Here is a 9,989-nt window from a genome sequence, read left to right on the forward strand (position 1 = left end):
CACTGTTCTGTTTCAAATATGCTCAATGAAACTGTATTTGCAATTTTTTGCCTTTGATGGCCAGAGATAATTATTTGGAGATACATTTTCAGAAATGTGTCCCGTCGAACATTGCACCATGGGCTATTGTAACCTCACCACTGCGCTGTACGACAGCGCCGGAAGAAGAAGCCTCGTCTGACCACAAAGTCGGCGAGAGCCGAGTTCTCCAGCACATGGGATCAACCGCATATAACCTCGGGGCGTGCCTGCCTGTTTGTGTTTCACTGTTGGCAAGGCTTCCTTGTTGGCCTGAAGCGACAAGTTTTTAATCATCTTGGTTGACGTCCACATTATTTTTTCATAATTCTTCGAAACAAAATTATATTTCTTCCTACTTTCAACTTGGTCTACACTTTGAGACATTCAAATGAGTGAACTTTTATAGCTGCAAACATTACTCTTGGTCTACGTTATCGCTTAACTGGAAATTTGACCGATGCTCCCAAGCTGCAAACCTTATTTATGCCGCTTATGCGTGCTTATGCACTCTGATTATGTTGTCTACAACTCTTGCTTCATTTGATTGTCTGCCGTGATCTTCATTACAACAGCACTCGAATAGTTCCAATGTTGTTGCAGTTGAATATTTCTCCGTTGCAGGGACCGTCGCAGATAACAGAATGCTGGTGAAGTCTTCCATTGGACTACTTTTCTTCCTCGTAAGGAGCTATTGTGCACTCTTTTTTGGGGAAGTAAAATAGGCATGTTATTTTCAAGTGACCTGCACATAGGCAGGCTAAGCAAGCTAACGTTTTTCTTTTACTTAATGTAAGGTCAACCTTAAGACTACTTCACAATATTTGGGAAAAGCCTTCAGGCTTCTTGATCAAGCTACATAGAAAACTTTTTACTTTGCGTTCAAAAACAAAGCTAGTTTCATAGCTGTACACACAGCACAAAGTAGACAGGATGCACGGAAGACGCACAGCGCCCCTGTGCATCCTGACTACTTTGCGCTGTACCTATAGTTTTATAATTTCCAGTGTTTTCTATCACTAACCAAAAAGTGCACACAGTCATGCACTGAATTTATCAGCGTTCTGAAGATTCGGCACAGATCTTTTGTTAACTCAGAAGCTTTCTCTCGTATGTCAAACTGTTATGGAAGACACATAATGCAGAGCGGGTGATTTGTTCAAAAATGTTTGTGTTTATACCACTCACTGCGCTGTCATAATCTTGTTCTGATACAGTGCCTTTTGGGCTTCAGTTGTCAAGTCAGGGAGCCAGGCCATAAGCGCGGTGCTTCAGTACGGCAATAATGCAACTGTGCTGGCCATTCAGATCTCGGATACACTATTACAGTTTGGCCGCCCACCTCGCACATTGAATAACTAAAGCTAATGTTTAAAACTATAAGAGAAGCTGAGCTTTCATGGTGGCTTTAAGAGCGAATGGAGTGTTTCTTGCCGGTAGCATCAAATGCCCGATGAAAAGTTAACTTTCTAGTCAAAAAGACCTCTTGTAGCAAAATTTATATTATTATAACGCTGTTCGTACAGAACAAGAAAGCGTCTTTATACAAATTTAAACAAATAACGTACGATTTCCCTAACATTTACAGGCTACTGCACGGCAAGGTAAGCCCCAATCGTTGCGCCTTATTTTCCAAAATGCTTCTTCACTTTATCCACGAAAACATATTTCACAATAGTATCGAAGACGCTGTAGACTCTTGATTTACTTTTTACTTAAGCTGTAAAAAGAATTTCAGCAGCCGCTCTATTAGCTTCCCAGAAGCCTGATCACCACAGCCACAGGAAAAAAATTTGCCACACTTGCACAGGGTACTTAACGATGACTTAGTAACCTTAAATGATGTATGCTTCACTGCTATCAAGTACTACAATTGTTACTTTTAGGCTTTATGTGAATGGCGTTCCTGGTCGATATTTCTAAGCGCAAGCACCAGCGAATGTTTTAATCCCTCAGGTCGTGATGACAATCTTCATTGTGTTTGTTCTGAATATTATTAAGGCATTACATAGGAAGCTATGGTCTGTTTTTAACGTTCTGTGCCTTGTCTACTGTTACATTTATAGCATAGTGCGGATCATAAATGGAATCAAAAGATGAAGTGCCAACAGTGACCGCACACTAAGGAGCGAAGACAGGACACGGTGCTCTTGTCTGTGTTCCTTTGCCCTTTGTCCTGTCTTTGTTCCTGCTTAGTGTGCTGCCACTGTTGGCGCTTCATCTTTTGAAAGCTTTGAGCCAACTAGCCCCGCAACGTGTTCTACTGCATAAAAGCAATGTTCCATGCTAGCATTTTTTCTTCTTCTGATGCTCAGACCATTGTGTACTCTTTGCTGCTCTTGCTTCGGGTACGATTCTGGTTAAATTGAAGCGAGTATCTGTGACGTACATTCTTATGTGACAAAATATGAGTGCCATCATTCTCCTGTTCTTATATATCCAACGTGACTATTGCTTGCTGCCACGCATTGATTTTAGAAGAGAAAAAGAGAACGTACAGCAGGCAAGAATGCTACTGAATGCAATTTTTGCCGTATAACAGTGTGTAACAATGTCTTCAGCAAATACAACTACCAGTAACCAGCATTAAGAGTTCGAACAGAACTGCTTGTTGGCCTAGCTGGTGCTTGCTAAAAGACATGTTTTTTTGCCGCAATTGAACACTCACAAAAGGAAGACACATAAGGCCGCCCGTGTTGTCTTTATGTGTCTTCCTTTTGTGAGTGTTCAATTGCGGCAAAAAACATGTCTTTTATTAAGAGTTCGCTCGGCCTTGGCAACTCGTACATACGAGAAAGTACATTAAAACAAATTATTCCTTTCGCTTGGCGTTTATAGCACTTAATTTGGTGAGGGTTGTGGCACATATGTTTAAAATGACCGATTGCGAGGAGCAGCTATTATATTAAATCAATCATATTAAGTGAGCTCTAAGCAAAGAATGGTGCGCCATGATTACATAATTTTTAACTGACTAGCAACAGATATTATCACAGTTTTATACACAGGGAGTGATGGCCGCCTTTAACACGGGAAAAACTGAAATTCTATGCGTTGCTTTCTATAGCGCTAGTATGCATCTAGGTGGGACCAATATAACCACGGTTAAACAATCTAATTATTCGTGCAAACTGGAAAGTAACACATCACATTTGTTTGCTTCAGACGCTTCCACATATGACGGTTATTTAATGTTCGTCTTCTATTCGTGCCTTGCGCAGATAAGGTTCTGTAACCTTCCTGCTTAACATTTGTTGAAACTTTTGAAAATAGTCTGGAATACTTCCGGGAACAAATTTGAAATTTTTATTTCTTTTAACTGTAATATGTAGGTTTCTCTAGAAACACAACGTACTTTATTAAAATTTGTTTAGCCGTACGAAAATGTCTACCTTCCAGACGCTCTTGTAAAAAAAAAGGCCATCATTTGCTACGAGCAAATGCTTCCTCATGTGTGAAATGCAATCTCCATAAAAGGTCAGAGTAAAATGTGATAATATAGAAAAGAATACTGCTAAATGTCGTCTTATCAGCTTCACTTCAAGTGCGAAGGGACATAAATTAGTTTGAACGTGAGGAGGAGCGAGATGTCGCATAGCAGCCGGAAGGCGAAGGTAATGTCGACACCGCGTGCCTGCGCCACAAGTTTAGAGGGAAAGAACGAACTTAAGGTATACATGGCAGATTCCTAATACATGCGCTTTGCGTCTGATTGCAACGACGTAGAGCCCAGCCTAGATTGAAGCTAGACAAAGAGTAGCTGTGTCGAATTTTCCGACGCTCGTCTGAGCAGCCGGAGGCCTCAGTGGAAACACGTTGGGGTTTCTTTTGCTGTAAACAAGCAAGACACATAGTGGCCGAGCCACACGTCCCCTACCGCTTCCACGTCAACAACAGAAACATCAGAAACTGGCGTGACAGCAGAAACTCCGCGAGACCGCGGTCAAGTTCCCGGGTTGAAGGTCAGAGAACCTCCGAATCTCTGATCCGTTGCGCGGCGCTCTAAAGCAACCAGGCGAATTTGCCTCATACGCTCATCTTCGACTAATCGAATGTAACGCACACCGCGAGAGTATCCGAAAAAGGCCAGTCGAATGTACCGTGACGAAGAATTGCGCCATCCGCTGCCATTCGTTGGTTGCGCCAGGCACTTCTGCGAGTGCATAACCATCCGCTCACAACATCGGCATTTCCTAGTTTACCGAGTTTCGTCGTATCGTACTTTGGCAATCCATTGGAAGAGTTTGCTGACAATGTCAGTGTGGTTCAATTTCGGTGTCCTCATCTTGTAAATAGCGCAAGAGGGTCTGTAAGAGGTGCCCTGCTTTGTCATTGCTTATGAGGTTTGGGGCTTTGGCACCAGTGTTGAAACCAAGTATTCTGTTCTTATAGTGTCCATGAAGGCTGCTTGCTTGGCACGAATCAATTCATGCACCAAAACCGACTTCATACAGATACATAATGGAGAGCGACTGGTACCATCTATCAAATCCACTACTTTGGTTTGCCTTAACGAATGTTTTATTTACATTACATGCGTGTACGTATTTATGTAAATGTTCATGCAATGCAGTGGGCCCACAATACTGGCAATGCGGTCACTTTTTCTCTAGGTGCCAGCGAAATGGTGAATCTTACCGAAACAGCTGAGGCATACCTCAACGGAACCGTTAGGAGAGGCTGGAAAACCTGGGGCCTTGATGGAACTTACGAGTACTGGAAGGGCCACCACTACAGTGACGATGAGTATGAGTTCTCTTTTTGTTACTGCTACTCAAAATGCGCATTTGACTTGTCTAGACCATGAAAAATTTGCCACATCAAGGAATATTTTGATACAACATCTGTCTTCACAAGTCTTCAAGTGTTCGCCGTGGGCGAAACCCTGTGGGCAAATAATGAAAAAAATTCTTTGCTGCGTTCAGCCACAAGCTGCAAGAAACCAACGCAATATTTGGCCCTATACTTCGTGGATTATCGTGTTGGCACATTCTGCACCAAGCCCTGTGGTGGTGCTGGCGGTCGGTTGTAGCAACAGGCGGGTATAGCCTGGCGATTAAGGGTAGCAAGTAGCAAGCTCCGCCCAAGGGTCTCTTTAAATATCACTGCGGTATTTCCCCACATGTCCAAAAACCAGCCTTTCATAAGAATGCGATAAGGCGACGGAAAGTTTCTTTGCGGGCTGATCCTTCGGGGAACACAAAGTGTTGCAGGTACGCATCTGGAAGGTCCTTTTTCTTGCAGATTCTCCACGAGAGCGTCCCTTTAATCTTAGAATTTCGGACACGACGATGGGAAGTGGGCAGCGTCTCGTGTTGCACCAAGCCTTAATTAGTATACGGGGTGTTTGTTTAGCTGCACTAAATTTTGAAGAAGTCTCTGTGGCAGATAGCGCTATTCTAATCCTTGATCTAAATTACTCGATCAGGTGGCGATTACTTCTACAAGAAATCAAAAATACTTATTTGAATAATTAGAAAAATTGCGCTAATTACCTTTTAATTTCATAACATTACAGCCACTATATCACTCTACGAGTTCTAGGCGGCACGTTCGCAAGGCGTATTCACTTGCAACGAATTCTCAGGACAGCACCGGTTTCAAGATATTAGCTTTCAAAGTGTCCGACGAACTGCACTGGTGTTGTTCCAGTTGCGTCTGTGCTTCAATGAATAAAACAGCGCTCTCTTTAAAAAAGTATCTGGAAGCCCAATGCATTTCGTCGGACACTTTAAAATCTAATATCTCCAAACTGACGCATTCCGGAGAATTAGTTCCGAGTGGATAGCCTGGCCAACTCACAGGCTATTGTTCATAGATTAAAATAGTAGCGGTAATGCTACAAATTAAAAGTGTAATTAACAAGATTATGTTAATTATTTAATTAAGTATATTGATTTCTCGTAGAAGTAATGGCCGCTTGATCGGGTAATTTAGATTAAGGATTAGGATTGTGCTATCCGCCACCGGCAACTTTCAAAAATTTTTTACAGCTAAAAAAGAAATCCACTGTATATAGCACGCTATTTCAAGCGTTAAGAGTTGGCATGACGTTCAGCGAGAAAGAAAACTGAATCAAGACAGTTAAGTGATCTTTCCTGCAGCAGCGCTCACCTCCTGGACTGCCCCCAACTTCAAGACAATCTTTCTTGAGCCAACGCACATGTTGTCTTGTTGACGTTGGTAGCGATAAAAGTATACTTGCGATTGCAGCCTGATATACATATTACATAAAAGCTGTAATAAAGAACAAAAACGATCGCGGCCTAATGTTTATAGCATCGGACTTCTGTGCTGGGGGGGTGATGTTCGATCGCACCATAGGGCACGTAATTGAATTTTCTTTTGTGTATGACCCATTTCGCAAGACAGCAGCCCACAAGCTCCATAAAACCTAACACCACCCACCTCCCCGCACACAACCAGCCAATCGCAAGAAGTGCGCGATAAATAAGCAGGAACCGCGTCCGGACGCTAACTGAAAATCGCTACACGAGTACAATTTTGACCTCCGAGTTGCGATGAGGGGTAAAAGCTCGCCCACATCAGTAAGCACTGTTTTCTATTTCTTCGCTCTATGGTGACGGTGGTGATAAGAAAGGAGGAGTTCGTTAGGTGAAGATACGGAGTAAGAAACACAAAGACACCGACTTGGCTTTAAAGGCAGTACAACTAGTCTGGTCAATTCAAGCTTCGTGGAGGAGCGAATAGATGCTGTATAAATTTATTGCGTTGCTTATTAAACTAACACAAAAATCAGTATCTTGTTTTCTGAGGACTCAGCTGGTTACCATAAGATAAATACATGAAGGACCGAAATACTGCGAGAAGCAGAAGTATGTATCTGCTACAGAAGAAATTCGGAGACTATTAGCGGGAGGGGGAGTGCCGAAATTGTAACCCTTACTAGGAACGAAGGGAGAATAAAGCTTTAAGAGGCGTTTATGTTCAATCTAGTGCACGCGTTAACTGATGACCAGTGCAAATAAACAATAAATTTAGAGCCCTTGTAGAAAAAAAAACAGGGCGAGATGGAACGGGGGCTTTTACAGGCAGATGTAACGTCCCAAACAAGAGATATGGGCTTTAATGAAACAAATAATGTCCCAATTTCTCCCGAAATGCGAAGCATCATTTGCGATAGCAAATTTGTAGACAGCTATGCGAAGTAAGCACATATAGTCTTATTGACCGTACAAACATGCAAAGATTCTCTTAATATCTCAATTTACTAGCATGGTTTCACGCACGCACAGTCAAACATGAACACATCTAACTTGATGAACGCACTCACTTGCTGTCAAAACGCTTGAGTGGGGAAGCGCGGCAGCGGCAGTGAGCGAAATGAACTTCGTGTTTCCTCTCGCTTCAGTGCTAAATAAGCGGCAAAAACACAGCCCACTCGAAGCTATCGGCACTCTGTGCAATCTGTGGCCATCGCAGATGGCTTTCAAGATAGACCCGCGCACGAGATTCAGCCACCATCGTCGGCTCACCCTCGTACGCTTTCACTCGCCCATAGAGCATACGGCGAGAGGCGACGATGTCATCGCACTTTGACTTTATATGGCACATCGCGGTGACACCGACGCCGACGACGAGAACGAAAATGTGGCTGAGTGTCCATATAACTACAACAAAATATGAACCAGAGATAGGCGAAATGGTAGACTTCAGTTAATACCATAAAAGTTGATTGGTTCAAGTAGGTTATAGGTGACTACATGTCCCTGCCCCGTCACAAAATGCATGCTAGAGACCCTCGTGGACTCTAGCATCTGCTGCACCGAGAGGCACATGGGCATTCTTGCAATGCCGAGATAACCTTGAGCTCTTAATAACTTATCGTGTCTTTATTGGGCTGCGTATAACAAGATCAAGCACATCAAGGACATGGGCTTAACACGACCGCTGGCGGTTTTCGCGATGCTGACAGGGTGCTAGTGGCCGAAAAAAAGTCTTGTTTGTGCTATTTTGTCCATACAGTGGCACGCACATTTGGATTTTTATCAACCAGCCGAAAAACAAAGGACATAGATCACATTTCAAAGCCGCAAAGGAGAGAGGATACGAATGGTGGAAGTGTTCGCTGTAGAAATCTGGGCATGACGCGTCGCCGAGACATTAGATGGTTGCAGGAAATAGATTCGGAAGCAGCCAGGTGGGTCCTACAATCCATTTTCCTTCTTGATTGAGGATGCAGCCTCATGACAACGGTCCGAAAGCGGCAAATAGACTAATGCGTAACTAAACATTCGAACATATGCAAAGCACGACAGCTTTAACCGACGTTCGAGCTGTTGACTACTTCCGAATTTGTTATTGGGACGGAGCAATAAAAACCTTCCCTTTATTAATTACTTCTCTACACCTTGCGGATTTCCGCAGAACTATTACGTCAACAATAAAAGCAGTTACAAAAGGGATTTCGTTTCTCTGTTCGCCATTAAACGACGGCCATGGGATGACGGGACAAAGTTAGTAGAACTGCGATGGCTAGGAGACAACCAAATATATGTGATTCAACTATCTTGCCCCGCGGTTGAATGAAAAAGTACGGCTTCTCGGAGAATTTGTTCGAATGGTTGCTCGGAGGTTCAAAAGGTCTCCAGAGATGCGAGCGACAAACAGTGCGCTTGGATGCAAAACCGACAAAGCCTAGCTCGAAGATACGCCGTCACACTCCTCTACATCGGCTTTGAAGCAGGGTTACGGCACGTTCTCCCTTGTGGCTGCCGGCATGAGGATTGTGCACGCACGAACTACAGTTTAGGGTTGAGTGGTGTCGGCGTACTACTTCATGACGCATACACTGAAACAGTTTCCTACTAAATTGACTTGGCAGAACTGTGGTGCTTCCATGATCTCCCTGCTTGCGGCATCAGGAATTATTACGGCGTTATTCACTATGTTTCATCTGTCTATATTGGCTTAAATATTTAAGCAATCGCGCTTACTTAAATGCAGAAGGCAATCAGACTGCGCACCTGCCCAGTTGCAAACTGTTACATTTAGGAGTGCAAAGTTTGCAGTTGCTGCTCAATATTTTCTTGAAAATGATCAGTTTGCAAAGGCACAAAGCCGTTCAATGCCATAAGGAGGACATTCAAGCATGTCCGTGTGCTTCGCATTGTCCCCACGCTGGCTGAACAGCCATGGTCGGAAGCCCCCATAGACATTAGCGAGCAATTTCCGTCTGTTAAGCTTCGCAGAAAACCGTGCACTGACAGAGGGGACAGCTAATGTGAAGCTAAAACAATCTATAGATTCCGTTCGACACTGACATAAGCAGACGATCTTGCTTCTGTCTCGCGTTGTACACAGTTTGCGACGCCTTAAACTCCGCTGGTGGCCCTTCAAGCCAGAATCACAACACGCCTGGCATATTGGACAGGGCGTGGTATCTACTATGTTGCACCTATTGCCTTGGGTGCCGAGCTGCTGCAACATATTACCCCAAGCCTATTTTTCGAGTGCCGTCCAAGTGCTTGAGTGCAAGGCTGAACGTTTCCATTGATTTCAGTGCTTTGCCCTTCGAGCTGAAATGGCCATTTTTGATTGAACTAATGTCAGAATAAAATCATTGCTGACAAATTTCTTGCTTTTTCGGTCCGCTTTTCGGTATGTCACATCATGAAAACTTGCAGAAAAGTCGCCGAGCGTCCCCATTCGGAAATGAGGTGCAATAGAGAAGGTTGTGACTTTGATGGAACACCAGGAAAACATGATCGATGTTTGATATGACACTGGGCATTGCGTTCGGGACAAGTTTACATCTACTTATATGTCAGGCTCTCGTTCGATTCAGTTGTGCTTCTGGCGTACTGGTATTTTCAGCCTTACATTTGTTAGCCCTCCATTAAGTAGCACCAAATGATGACTTAAAAAAAGGAGGTAACGCCTATTCTAGCTTTTGTGCTCACTCCCTCTGGACCTCGTCATCCAAATGTGTAAACATCGTCGTCACACCT

The sequence above is a fragment of the Dermacentor andersoni genome, chromosome 4, assembly GCF_023375885.2.
Source record: "Dermacentor andersoni chromosome 4, qqDerAnde1_hic_scaffold, whole genome shotgun sequence".
Lineage (NCBI taxonomy): Eukaryota > Metazoa > Arthropoda > Arachnida > Ixodida > Ixodidae > Dermacentor > Dermacentor andersoni.